The sequence below is a fragment of the Melanostigma gelatinosum genome (assembly GCF_949748355.1).
Source record: "Melanostigma gelatinosum genome assembly, chromosome: 11".
Taxonomy (NCBI): domain Eukaryota; kingdom Metazoa; phylum Chordata; class Actinopteri; order Perciformes; family Zoarcidae; genus Melanostigma; species Melanostigma gelatinosum.
In genome coordinates this window covers 18,536,091-18,551,008 of record NC_136644.1, presented here as the reverse complement: position 1 = coordinate 18,551,008, position 14,918 = coordinate 18,536,091, and the positions used below count along the sequence as shown (strand labels likewise).

The 14,918-nt window shown below is 44.5% G+C and overlaps 1 protein-coding gene across 1 annotated transcript in view; it reads left to right on the top strand.

The window, feature by feature from the left end:
* The window catches only part of bnc2 (basonuclin zinc finger protein 2), a gene marked incomplete at its 5' end in the record, with an annotated part of 91,976 nt that overhangs the window by 31,384 nt on the left and 45,674 nt on the right, over nucleotides 1-14,918 (top strand). The gene's annotated exons all lie outside the window — the stretch shown is intronic.

Below are 14,918 nucleotides of genomic sequence, written 5' to 3'. Positions count from 1 at the left end.
CCCGGCTGTCTGAACTATTTCACAGGCTGATGAATCCGTTAGCCTGCGCGTCACTCTCAGTATGCATGTGTGTGCATAATGTGTGTTGTCACCTGCTGTTACGTCGCTGAACATCACGCCCAGAGAGCTTCGCGCTGCATGAAAATGATGCCAACCGAGGCCGGGCGTCTTTCGTCTGTGCCCACCTCTGGCCCCGGCGCTGTGGCGGCACTGTGGTTGCCCGGGGCGGCACTGATGCCAGCACGTGCGACGCTGCAGGAAGGGTCCCCATGGGGAGGAAGTGGGCCATTAGTACAGTCCTTGCCCCGGCGTTTTACTTCACTTCAGTACACATCACAGAGGGCCGCCCTCTCACTAACTAGCTAACACATGCTAATTAGTCTGGCGACAGAGCCCCGTTCCCTCCTTGCTTTGGGAGCATATGTGTAGCTCCAGAGCAAAAGCTGGCTGAGGACTGATGCTGCTTCATTAAGTTTTTATTTTTAATAGCTTTGTTGCACCTCGAATAAAGCAGGAATGTAGTACAGAAGCTTGGTGTTTTAGATTAGCCTGAACAATATGGTTGATGGGGCAAAAACAATGGTAAGAGTTCTTAAAAACGGGTGTGTAACTGTGGGTAACTGACAACTCACGACTTCAAACAGGCTTCTCACATAAATGAACCATTGTGCTTTCTGACTTTCCGTACCTTCTAAGTTAGTGTGGCGTGCCGTCTGCTCTCCAGCCAACTCGCCTCTTCCTGCAATGTCTTCATTTTCTGGAAGCAAGAACAACCACAGCCTTAATGAAAGTTAATGATGATAGTCATAACACAACAATAATCCAGTGGTCTGGAAAACTAATCAATGCGTCTTCTCTCCTTCCCCTAATGACCTGTGAAAACAAAGCAATAAAAAAGGCGGTGTGTGTTTATTTTGGCCAAAGCAACAGGCTGATAAGAGCGTCTGACTGATTAGCGCACCACACAAAGCTAATGTCACCACGCGAGGTAAAGGTGTGTGTGCGTGCGTGTGCATTTCAGAAACTTTCCTCTCCAAAGTTTGCTGGCCAATTTTCATTTCTCATTCACTCTACAACAGTAGACTTGTTGTCTGTGGGTTGGATGAGGATTTCCTGTTTCATGTCCATACACTTTCTTGTTACTGTATCTGTAGTATGTGGTGGTAGTTTGTCATCCCAGTAGTACAATGATGAACACATGTTTCCCCCGTCCTCTGTGAAGTGGCTGACCGGCGTAGCTTTCGTTTTAGCACGCCTCTTGTCTTTGGGTCTCCGTCTGATTCGTCCCAGACTCCGGCCCTTCACCACAAATCACTGTGGTGTGTTGTGTGCAGCTTCCGGACACAAGTGTGGCCTTAAAATGGCACAAAAACATCGTCCCTCAGATTCATCTTCCCCTTTTTGCAGTAAGAAAAACAAAACCAGTGGATCTTTTTTCTTTTTTTTAAACAAGCTGGTGATTACTACAGTTTCTTTACAGTGGGTGTTGGTTTGAGTTTTTTAAGTACAGACAGGGAGAAGAAGGGAAAATATTAGATTTTCAAGGTGATGCAGGAATTATATAAAAAAAGCAACAAAAATAGGAAAGAAATACTACATTGTGCCACTACAAATAACGACCAGTCAGTACATATTTTACATCAGTGGAAATCATGACATGTACATGTGATACACAAACACACGGAGAAAAAGACCATGTTTACATCCTTCTCTTGGGTCCAAACCGAATACAACATATGCATATTGTAGTAGGACACCTAGAGTTTTTGAAATTCTCAGAATTAAAATGATCTAACAAGCCCTGTAATAAATGTATTTCTTATTCCCTGGCCAGATCATACGAATACCTAAACACACAACACATTTCACATGACAACATGGGAGATCAGTGTCAGGTGGATTACATGGAATGATGGGGTGATGTGTCTTTTTTCCCTGCTTGCTGAAGAGCCTGGTGTCCTGATTAAAAATTTCAGCTCCACTGCCTTTCTAATTAATTAGCGAGGCCACTCAGAGGAGCGCTGTGGACCAATTAGTCTCTAGCAAGCCGATGATGCCTATCGCTACAGCATCACTGTACAGCTGTCGCTCGCTGCTCCGAGGACGGCTGGGGATGGACCCTCAGGTGCTCGCACAGGTTCAAACAGCAGCGTGCGTGCATGCACACTACATCAGATGAATGCATTCACACAGCGTAATGATGATAGTAATAACAATAATAATAAGAGTGGATATACAAAATATACAAGTACAGACACACTCGTGAAATCAATATCGGAAAAATTATTTCCAGACGGAGCCCATCTTCCCATTAAATGTAAATGATCATAAACAATACAGTATACCATGTTTAAAGCCTGGATTAAATGGACGGCTCCTGTAACGACTCAGTGAGTCGAAAGGAATCTGTCAAGGGAGTTGGGCTGCAGACAGTGATGGAAAAATGTGCTGATTATTGATAAGTCAATCAACAGAAAATAATCGATGAGAATTTGGGTAATTTAATACCAAACATATTCTGAAAGCCATATTTTTTTAATCTTTTGGATTTTCGACTGTTGATCAGACATAATAATACTTTTTAAGACATCCCTTTCAGTTAGGTTTGGTATCTGACTTTTTTTTTGTTATTTTAGAAATGAAACAATCAACAGATGGTTTAAAAAAGAAAGAACACTTATATATATGTAATAATACTGAAAACGTAAATGTTTTTTACCAACTAAAAATGGCAACTCTGTTCAAAGATACTGTGAGGAAATGCAGCTGGAAAATGTGAATATGCATCGAAAGGAAATTACCAAGACCAACAGTTTGAGTTCTTTTGTTTTGCCATGTTGAGCTGGCTGTGCTTATACACCGTGAATTTGGTTTAACCTACAAGTACCTGACATTGTGAGCTGCATGGCGTTGAAAGTCAGGACAAAAGCCACCTGAAGACACTGAAGCGGCACCTCTTGCATCCTGATAGAACAAGAACAAAAGCGTATGAAATAAGGTGGACCTGTATCCGTTTCTTAGGTCTTGATGATGGGGAATTCATCCTGCATGCTGACCACAGGGCTGGGTGGGGAGGTGGGGAGGTGTCGGCACTTCTTTGGAGGGGTGGCAGAGTTTGCTGACTTTGTGAGAACGGACTACTTATAAGACCGAGGAAGCTCATTTCCACTTCAAGGGGTCGTCTGAAACATGGCATCAGCAGGCCTCTCTGATAACACTTGCTCGCTGCGCACTTCCACGTGTATGTGTGTATGTGTGTACTAATGCATGTGCGCGCCCTTGTGCACAAACACACACACATCATCATCTGATCGTCTCACATCCACAGATACTAATAATGTCTCCCCATCGCCTCCTCTCCTAAAGTCGAATGTTTATTCGTAATTGAGGGAAATGCGCTGATACAGTTTTTCCTCAAGACTGAAAAACAGCCAAAAGCTAAAAAAAAAAAGAAAAAAAAAAAAGTGGAACTTCAAAGCCCCCAATCGTGGTGGTGGTTACACATTAATGAACATATTACACACTTCACACACACAAACAACCACGTAACGTCCTGCAAATAATTCACTTTCTCTCACAAGTTATATTATAAAATGGAGCGCGAGTGTGTTTGCACAACGCAGACACACACTAACATGAGTCACGTTGCAAGCACAAACAGTCAATACTGTAGTGGCTGATTAGTATGAGAAGAGGGGATGAATATTGGAGAAGGGCTCTCTAGAGCCACCCATGAAACATGGAGAGGATGTCAAAGCATTTTGTTCCCATCTCGTTCATTAGATCTAACTCAGGCTAGTGAACGCTCAGAGTGTTTTTGAGTGCATTCACAATCACACACACACACACACACACACACACACACACACACACACACACACACACACACACACACACACACACACACACAAAGACAAAAACACTGTTGGAAACAGTTGTAGTTATTAGATCGGCGTGTCTGACATTTTGTCGACATAAGTAATTAATTTAGCCTTTCTATTGGGAAAGTCCAAAGAGCCCAATTAACATGGCTAATATTGCTGCATCGTGTAAAAACAACCCTTTTTTTTTAAATACAGAGGGAATATTCAAATGACTTGCCTTCATTATTTAAATGTAAAAGCAAAGTCATCACTGGGGAAAGAGAGAAGATGGGATTCACACTCGCAGGAGCAAGAAAATGATAATCAATCTTTCATTTCTGCAAAGCAATCAAACAAACAGCATATGTGATTTTCCTTGATCTCGGTTGTATTTGTGTCATCTGAAATCTGAGGGTTTCTTACAATTATTGTCATTATTTTTCACTAGGAATTCAGAGGCTTATTTTGTATGAATTGACTAAGAGCCATGTTGCAGTGATAATTTTGAATTATTAAATAAATAAAAAAATGACAGATTCAGATATCTTGACAGCATGTTTACATGAGCCTAGAAGCAGTTTGGTATTGGTAATGAAATGATCCAGTAAGTCGAGGCTTTAGAGAAAAAGGAATTTAGACTTTTACAGTTGGTTCAGTACACATGCTCAGACGACAAGGCCAGGACTCACCCAGTAGCCAAATCCCACGGCTTTAAAAGCAGCACGCTGCAAAAATGGAATCAGACAAATAATATTCTTAATTTAGAGAGTGAAAATGTAAAAGGTCAGAGGCAGGAGAGAGGGACATTTTATAGTTTACTTGAATCTGTTTTTATAGATCGCTATTGTGGTACTGTGTTTTCTATTTTCACGGCTCGTTGGGGTATTTGTTTTCTAGTGAACTCAGGGGCCCCACTACTGCAAGGCCCGGGCTCTTGGCTCCACTCTCCCACTCGTATAGCTATAACAAAGTCAATATTACAAAGAGGTAACACATGTCGAGGTATGCTTCAGGCCTGCCCTGGTGCTGTGATCCTGGATTGGGACACACACACACACACACACACACACACACACACACACACACACACACACACACACACACACACACACACACACACACACACACACACACACAGTGTAAAAGAATGTATGCCTTCAAAAGTAGGCTGCCTTCCTCCATGAAGAAAAAATGTATGCCACTTTTTTCATCTCTTTGCAAATTTCTTCTCTGGTTGAAGCTGGTATTTTGGCTTTCACACATGTGAGATTGTTCATGTATGTGTGTGTGTGTGTGTGTGTGGGAGTGTGTGAACTTCTCTTCCTACACAGTGTTATGTGTGAGCGAAAAGTACTTGTTGGTGTCTGCGCGTTCACATACATTTGGTGTGTGTGTGTGTCTGTGTGTGTGTGTGAGGGCCAGTTTGTTTTGTTTTTCCCTTACTTCAGCACATCTGAGAGAGCTTTTCTGGAACTCCTGAGCCCTGTCCAAACAAAGATGGCCGAATGTGAGGGATGAAGGGGAGGTGGATCAGGGTGTGCGTGCGTGTGTCTATGTGTGTGTATGTGTGTGTGTGTGTTTGTGATTTTTCAAGTAAGCCGGGACCAGAAGGGCCTTGCGAAAAACCAAAAAGAGGGAGGGAGAAAACCGAGCCCCTGAGAAAGGCAGCTGGAAACACGGAGACTTGCGGTCTTTCTCCCCCTCATCCCCCACCTCTCTCTCTCCCTGGTCCAGCTGCACTCAGATGTGTCTGCCTGGCCCCCCCTCCAGAATCCCCCACCATCCACCCACCCCTGCGCTCCCAAGCTCAATGCCACTGCCAAGGAGGGAGAGAAAGAGGGAGAGTGTCGCAGCTGGTAATACTTACTGGCCATTTTGCCGCGGTAAAGGCATGAGATTCATTAGGCCAGGGCCCGCGTGTTATGTGCTGAGTACCGGCGGTGTTATTGTTAGGATGTGGTAAATTTATAAATATGGAGGGGTGAGGGGGATTTGGGGGTGCAGGAATCTAAGTGGAAGGGCTGGAGAGGAGCGAGAGAGTGAGGTGGTGGTGGCGGAAGGGGGGGGGGGGGGCGACATGCCACTCATTAAATCCTCTGCCACAGTCTTGTTTCTCATGATTGGGTGGCGATAAAAAAAAGTCTGTCACAATTTGTCAAAGTTAATGACTCAATGGCACACCAGCACTCACGCGCTGGAAGACACGCTAACATATGTCGAATTAGTCAATAGCTTTATAATTGAAGTAATAAGGATTCCGTCTTTAGCCAAATGAAGCGGACTTAGAGGGCCCTCAGAGGGGATTTTGCAGTTTGGTCAGGTCGATTGCAGAATGGCAATCACCAAGGCTTAGCACTGCTTTCCTCACGCAACTGTAAGTTTCTTTCTTTCTTTCTTTCTTTCTTTCTTTCTTTCTTTCTTTCTTTCCTCCCTCCCACCTCCTTGAGCTGTGTCTTCTTTATGACCTGTGACTCTGGAACAGCGTCTAGCCTCCACTTCAGCTCCTCTATCTGTGAACTTTGTAAGACTGATAAAGACACACAGATGGACTCCTTTGGTTTGCCGTCTCCCTCCCTCTCTCTCGTTGTCCCACCACACACACACACACACACACACACACACACACACGCACACAGAGTCGTCCAAAGACACTCCTCACTACTCTCCCTCATTGTGTGGCTTTGGGAGTGACATGCTTGTCATTGCAGAAATGTAGCCATTGGTTAAACACTCTCTCTTCCTCTCCCTCCCCTCTCTGTCCATATCTCCGTCTTGTGTCCTGTTTTGTCATTTGCCGACTGGCTCTGTAAATACGAATAAAAGTTGCAGCTTTTTGTTGGAGTGTTGCTGGAGTGAACAACGAAACTGAATCGGGAGTCTTCTCGCTATGCTGGCTGAGGTAAATGATTGCACAAATCTGTAAATAACAACAATCTGGGCATTGATTTTTCTTTCTTCTTGTTGCTCTGACACTTTTTGTGATATTCTAATAATGTCGGTGGATAGCACTTGGTTGCAAATAATCTGAAGAGAGCAATTATTCCTAGTTCAGCATAGTTTATACATAGTTGTTGTGTTTCTGCAGCTGTTGGGTTTGCAGGCCCAGGTGTTTACAAGTAAACCACCATGCTGACACACTGTTTGAACAAAACTCTGTGGAAAGAAACAAATATTATTGCCCAGTCGTGTGTCTTGAAAACCAGCCAATCTGTCTGCAGTAGTGTTCGGTTTAGTTGAAAAAACACATACACATAATTTGGAGATTGCTTACACACAATTAGTGCAGCCGTTTTTACATTAAAAATGGTCAAAGGAAATAAAGAGCTATTGGCAAGATTACGTCTCGGAACTCTTCCAAGAATTCTCTGGCTGCAAGCTAGTTTGAGTGGGGGAAATCACTGAGCGTGTGTGTGCATGTGTGTGTGTGTGTGTGTGTGCATGTTTGCATGAGAGGGAATGTGGGAGAGTGTGTGGGCGTTTGTATGTGTGCAGTTCAGGAGGTAGAGTCCCACCCTGTAGACTAGTGTGATGACTAAATGTCAATTTGGGGGAGTCTCAGCAGTGCTGGCCTCCTGTCGTCACGCTGCTTTCAAGTCTGCACCGTTTGTGTGTGTGTGTGTGTGTACCGTCGCCCACGCCAACCAATGATCGCTATGGAGATGTCCCCTCGCAGAGATGGGTCGGCAATATGTCTGGGCTCTGACTAATACTTTCTGTTTGTGTTAGGGTGTAGATGGGGAGGGAAGTAAAGAGCAGACGATGTCGGTCATCTTCTCTCCCCTCTCTCCATTTCCACCAACCCGACCCCCTCCACCACTCCTTCCATTTTTCTCCTGTCCCCTTCCCTTTACTGCCTCGCTCCTATACCTCAAACATGTGTCCGGTCGTACTGTGTGGTCATGTCACTCCCTCAAGTCTCCAGGCAGAAAGCAAGCATTCTGGTCCTCAGTGTGATATTTGCATTCGGCGGGGGCAACCAAAGGGCCAGCGAGTGCAGGTGTCAAGTCTGACAGGGAGTTGTCCATATCTGGCTCCTTCTGATAGGCTGAAGGTCAGAGCAGATCGAGGATGCATTGACGACAACAACCTCTTTCATTTTCTTTCCTTTCCTGTCCACACAATGACCAGTGATAAGGGAGCGTGTCTTTGAAGAAAGCAAAGCCAAACAACTTGCAGAGCGAATATCTGGCTTTTTATTTGACTTCCTTGCGAAAAGCAATTAGTTCAACACATAATTAAGTGACATTTGGATTATTGATTAATCGTTGAATTGATTTATGACGCAAAATGATCACATAATTGCTGGTTGCAGCCTCTCAAACAAGTGGATTCTCCTTTCTCCAAGTAGATTTAATTTGTTTTTTAGACACTTGGGGAGACGAAGAAACAAATAAGAACTTTTAAATTCTTAAAGAATTATGACATATGTACTGAGCAGGCCATCCATAGTACTATTAAACGATAAAACCAGTCGATGATATTGGTCACGCAGTCTAATTCATTTCGATATTCAGTTGAACTGTAACACCAACATAGAGTTCAGTTTATCATATAAAATAAACTTGTTCCAAAAGTTATATCTTTTGCACAGCATTTGTTTTTTTACCTTCTATACCTCCCCTCATCAGCTTTCCTCTGCCTCCTCCACCTTTGCCGCAACACCTCTTCCTCACCTTTCCCGTACAGCAGCTTGCCTGACTCCCCCACCCCCCCCCCCCACTGCTCCCCTTTGCTATCTCACTTCTCTTCCTTTTTGTCATCTTTCCCTTCTTTCTCGCTCTTTATCTCCCTCCATCCCCTCCCTGCCTCCCCTAGCACCCTTCTTTGAACCTGGCCTTGTGTCTGTGGACCCAGAGGTCTGTCACTGGGCAGATGGTTTGATCTCTGGCTGGGGAAATGCTTTGAGGAGAGCTGAGAGGGGCCAGGGGCCTGGACTGGGGGGGCCTCTGCCTGGACCTGCTGTCTACACAAAAGATGGGAGAAACTGCTGCTCCCTTGATGCTTGGGTATTTGAACTGACAGTGTAGTCCAGTGTTAACGCTGTGGTACAGCTCTCCATCTATACAGGCTGCACTGACTGAGAGCATGGCATATGATAGCCAGATCACAGGGTTGTGTTCCTGTCCAGTATTGGGATATTATTCCCCTTCTGCTACTCGGTTTCGCAATATCAAAGCCAGCTGGGTCCTTTTTCCCGTTCACTTCATAAACAAGCATGACTGTCCCGAAGTACACGCACGGCTATTTATCATGCGAGTGAGTCAGACTGAGAGTTTCGTCATTGATGTGATTTGAAATGTTTCGGGGTGGTTCTGTGACTGTGTCAATCCACATGGAAAAAAGTCAGGAATGGTGGAAGCAGGAATGTTGCTTGCTGGATTGTGGAGTAATACGACGGGTGTTGTGCCTGTGTATGTGAAAGGAGTTTCAGAGCGTGAGTCACATCTGACGGCTGGCAAACGTAAGACGACAGGACTGGACCTCCGGTCAAAGGTGAAACTGGACGTCATCTGGAATGAAAGATATCATCAACACTCACAGTTCAGTTATTGAGATTGTCCAGTTATGAACTTCAGATTTATGTTCCTGATTAGTGATTTGTATCAATGACGGCTGTATTGCAATTTCATTAGCAGGCAGCAATCCCACATGTTGCGTGTGTTCACAAAAAGGTGGGAGAAAGGGTTCCATGTGTCAGATGGCATCACCAAAAGGCGGGGAACTGTGAAAAACAGCGAGTCCTGCCAAACTGTGACTTTATCTCTCAACAGTAATCTTGTAATCTATTACATTTCAACCAGACTTGTTATTTTCTATCACTTCGGCCCAATTGAGCCGGCTTGAAGTGATGACCCCTTTATTCTTTAGGCCAGCAGGACCTAGCATGGCTACATCAAGACACAACTTTGCGACAGTAATAGCAGGTGAATTACAACACAATCTGAGAGGCACTGCCAAACATCTGAAACTTCTTTTTCTTCGACACAATATGTTCACAGGTTAATTGTATCATTCCCCAGTCTTTGTTAAATGTTTATTTTACCATGCTCACTTCATTTCCAAATTTGGCCCTTTTGGGTAATTCACAGTTACTAACATGCCTTCAAATGGCGCTAAATCTAAACATTGTGATAACTCTTTACATGAATTGAATTAGATGTGAGGCACATTCACTGATTGACATGGAGTCTCAAAATCTGTCAAGTCACAAAGAGCATTAATTAAGGGTGCGTGCAAACAACAGACATGGCTGCTTCCATTCGTTTGGCTTGAAGACAGGAGAAAGAGAGGAAGAAAAGAGAGGGGTCCCAGGTCTCCACATGAATACATGAAAACACATGCTTCTCTTCTCCTTCTGTAATCCACCAGGGACTCACGCCCCATTTGGTTCCCATTAGCATAGCTCTGGTCGCTCTGCCCCGTGTCAAAGCCCAGACGCACAGCTGCACAAAGGACAGGGACCTCTGGCTCTGTGACTGCCAGCCGCTGGGCTGCAAAACCAGAACTGACACGGAGGACGGGCCCTTACACTGTGGGGAATTCCAGAGGGAAGAAGCTCGTCTAGTCTGTCGACTACAGTTCAGTACAACAGTTTTACACTGAAGTCGGTGTGCACGTGATGAATCATTGTTTATTTTGTAGCACTTTGTGAGGCAAGAAAGCTCTGTTTCAAGTCAAATCCAATGTATGAAATCAAACAAGCAAAAATTAGCCATGGCATGAGGTATTTGCTCCCCTGTATTTTGTGGCGTGCTGTGTCTGACTCCAAAGACTTTCTTTATTTGCCGTGTTTTATTTGTCACCTGTTTCCAATATGAACATCGTGAAGTCCTGATCTATCTGACGGAGTCAGGGCCTTGTTTTATGAGACGCAAAGCTGCTGTGCCTCTTTTCCTTCACACGTTGGCTGCACATTTCTGGCAGGAAATTGACGGCATTTCAGCAGCTAACTCATGGATGAGATAATACCTTGTGGGTGGAAGAGAGGACAAGATGCTCCCAGTGTTTTACAGTGACCCTAAGCAGAAACAAATTTAAATCCGAAGCTGCTGCTGCAAAGACGCACACATATGCGCATGTACACACAGGGTTTCCATTTAAATCTCGGCTTTGCTTAACTCACCAAACAAGAGATGTGGTCTGTGGCTGTGTGTTGAACATGGTAACGGTTTGAATTAAAGTAGGAGGAACAATACCCGACCAGCATCGAGCAGCTGTCTGGGTTGGCTTTTCCACTGCACGCTGTCAAGGGAGGATACAGAGAGGCTGAAAGGGACTAGTGGTGTTTTAGTGGTGTTTTCGGTGGCATAATGTCACAACGTCAACTTTAAAATATGACAGGGTAGTAAAACTGTTGTACAGGATCGCATTTTAGGAGCACAATCAGTCCTATGGCTTCATAGTCTCTGTCTTTGTCGACCTCTACATATGCTGCTTGGGACTCATTTGCATGTGATTCTGGGCCATGTTGCCATGTCTTTCCCAGTCTGTTTAAAATCCATACTGGACCCGGCTGTCCAGGCTGAATCCATCTTGTTCTGCAGCTCCTCTTTCCCGCAGTTCTTCAGTCCATCTGTCCCACTAACAGTTTTTTAATTGAGAGTCCTCCCCAGACTGATGCTGGCCATTGCTGACTGTCAGTGTTTATACAATTGGGCTGGGACAGGGACTGTGAGCCAAGCAAAACATCCATGAAACATCAAGCCCCCAGCTAAACAAAGTCCAGCAGTGAGACACACACACACTTGAGCCAGATAAGGGTTGAAAACGATGCTTTCTGAACGCAGCTAGGTTAAGCTGTTGACCATAGCGGTAACGCGGCAGCTGTGTGAGAGTGTTGACTGTTGTCTAGCTCTAATTACTGCAGCACGGTGGGATTTTCTTCACTCGCTAACAACTTTCACTGTCGAGCTGCTCATTTTTCTCGAGATTTACGAAGTCACACACACTCGCTCACACACACCCCTCTGTCCTATTCCTCACCGGTTTCCTCTTTCGTTGGAAGCCAAAGAGGAAACCCTGGCGAGACGCTAGCACAGTGACTAATGCTGTGTATCTGGCCGGGCCTCAGATAACATAGCCTCCTCCCCTGCCTGCTGTGACAAATATGTGCGAGTGTAGCGGTGGGATCCGGGCCCAAGCATGTCCCTGACCCGGCTCAGGCCAGACACAGGTTAAGCCACGGCCAAATGCAGCCCAGATCCAAGCTGGCAACAGAAGCAGAGTAGTTTTGAGTACGTGAGAATCATGAGAAGAAGTCTTGATGATGATTCTGTCTTACTTGTTTCCTCTGACAAGCCACACACGCAGGCAAACTCACATCCTTGATGATGTTGCTTTTGATGGCCATCTTTGACACATCCGTCTGCTGCCTCTCTTAAAAAAACCCCGTCTGTAATCACTCTGTAATCTTTCATCTTATTCTGTGTGATCAATTCTGATGCCGTCATATCAAACATTTCCCATGTTGCGCTTCTCTTACAAGTTCCTAACTGAACGTGGAACAGTGCGCAAATGAATCCCAAGAAAATAACAGGCAGAGTACGTCCTCTCCCTTCCCTTTTCTCCCGTCAGTGCCTCTTCAGTTGAGGGCGCTTGCTGCTTTAATGCTCCTTAATGCTGCTGTCTGCTTAATGGGCCAGATATGAGAGGTGCTGCTCGCCAGCGTAATAAGTCAGTGATTAGAGGGCGCCTTGTCACAGCAGCAGCCCCGCAGACAGTGGCACGCTCTAATTGCCGTATTAGACGCCCCTTAACTATCTTGTCAGCTGTCAGACCCGAGCTCATAAACAGCAGAGGTGCATTTGATATTTCCAATTGTTTATTTCCATCTGCTGCCGCACAGAGAGGTAATTAGAATAGGGTTGTGTTGTGTGACATCACCGTGCTAAATTTGGGTACTCCATAATAGAGTTTGCAAAAAAAAACAAAAAGAGTTCTATAAAGGGGAAATTCGTCTGTGGCAAAATTTCTGGTATGGAATCGCAACTAATAAAAATGTATTATTTTAGTTCTTAGCATTGTTGAAGGTTTCTAGAGAGCAGTGCAACAACAGTTTCCTGACCATTTAAGTTCAATTTAAGTTAAACACATTGTAGATGCATCCATAACCATAATTAAGATCTGGTGACAAGATTGTAGGCTACGTTATGGGTATATTACATGGTGACAATATGTCGTCGGAAACTGCATTTGAATGTGAAGAACTGGAAAATAAAACAGCTTTCTGAGTGCAGCCTGTGTCGGAAAGGTTTGAGCCATGCCTGGTCAATGAATGTCTGCTACATAAGTGTCCTCGAGTCGAACGCTGAACTCACTCATTGCACGTAGCTCTGGATAAGAACGTCGGCTCAGGTCATAATGTATGTACACTCAAACTGACACATGGCATGTAATCCTCACACACGGTGAGGATTGCCGTGCGTGCACCTGGAGAGCTTAAAAATGGTGAAAAGTCAAATAATATCAGCCTCCTGTCTCATCCGGTGTCAAACAGTGAGAGGTGACATGGTTAGAAGTGGGGTAATGTTGTGTTTAATCTCGGATTTGCCCATGTTCATTTTGACACCTCCAGTTACTAATCTGGTTTACGACACCTTAGGGCGAGCAAGGGCTGGGGGGGGGGGGGGGGGGGGTATTCTGAGTTCGTTTATGGTCCCTTAGTAGATTATGAGTGAGCTGGGTTTCATATCCTGAATTACAGGATATTGGTCCAATCCACAGAGTAGATAAGGCCATTTCCTGCTGCTGAACACCAGCATGTGCTCTCGGGTCAATACTGGGGCACAGAAGGAAAGAGCACAAATATTCGGTCACCTCTAATCGTGCCTTGACCTCAGCTGTGTGACGTAAAGGCTGATCTGTGCTGCGGATCCTTTTCTATCTGGAAGTGCTGATCGACTGTTTCAGACATTGTGAAATATAGGTTGCTGGCGCAGACATGGACTCCAACCTACGATCCTCCGTGTGCACGTCTGTGTCACATTATTGTCACGCCGTTGCCTTATGAGACTCACAGCGAGACAATATGCGATAGCATATTTAGTACGGATTGTAAATTCATAAAGTGTCATGCTCTTATAAGTAGCTTTGGTTTGAGGACAAGCAACTTGACATGGATCTCTACGAATGGTGCCGTCGCATAAAAATATGACAAGTTTCCTGAGTTCTGGATTATTAGGATTTTCCTGTGAAAATAAATAGGCAACCACTCACAGCAGTCACCTTGTACACTACACCCTAACGTCCTGCCTCAAGCATTCCTAAAGACATTTTTGTTTTCCTTTACAGCCTAAATAACTAACACGCCTAAGTCATTCGCCACTGACTCAACAACATATGTGCCAAATGTAAAATACATTATCCTTATCGAGTGGAATTTCTGTTTATTGTGCCAAGCTATTAACTATTTAATTCTAACATCAGCAGCCAACACACTTGCAGCACATGTTTAACAAGGAAATACAGTATTTGATTTGAAAAAGAGAGACGTGCTTTACGAGTGAAACGGGTCCAATATTTCTTCTCCATAAGCAAGGTTTGCTGCACAGATCCCCCTGCATCTGCAGATTCTCTTTGAGGCAGTTTAGGTGTTTGCAGGAGTGTGACTATCTTTATCCATCAATTCATCAAAAACATGTCTGATAAACAAAGGGCTGCCAGTGCTTATTAAGATTCATGTTTCTAATTCCTTTTCCTCTTTTGACTCCTTTTATTCTGTCTTCTTGTTTCTCCATGTCAGTGTAAAATGTACGGCTTGCAGCTGCGACGCTTGTGACGGTAGAGCTGTATTCATTCGTGTGGATTTCTGTATATATACCGTACATTTTCTCCCTGCTGTACAATCTCTTTATTGTTTGAAGAATGTGAAACATCATCTCGCTGCAAAAAAGCACCTGGATTTCTGTTTGAGTTTTTAACAGCCCCTGATGAAGGCTTAGGCAGACCATGCATTGTGCTGTGTACTGAGTTGCCCTCGTCAAGTCTGGACACTTAACCTCTCACGACTAAAAGCTTCCCGGGGTCAGACTAAGTGCAGCTCCAGTGTTGAGTAAT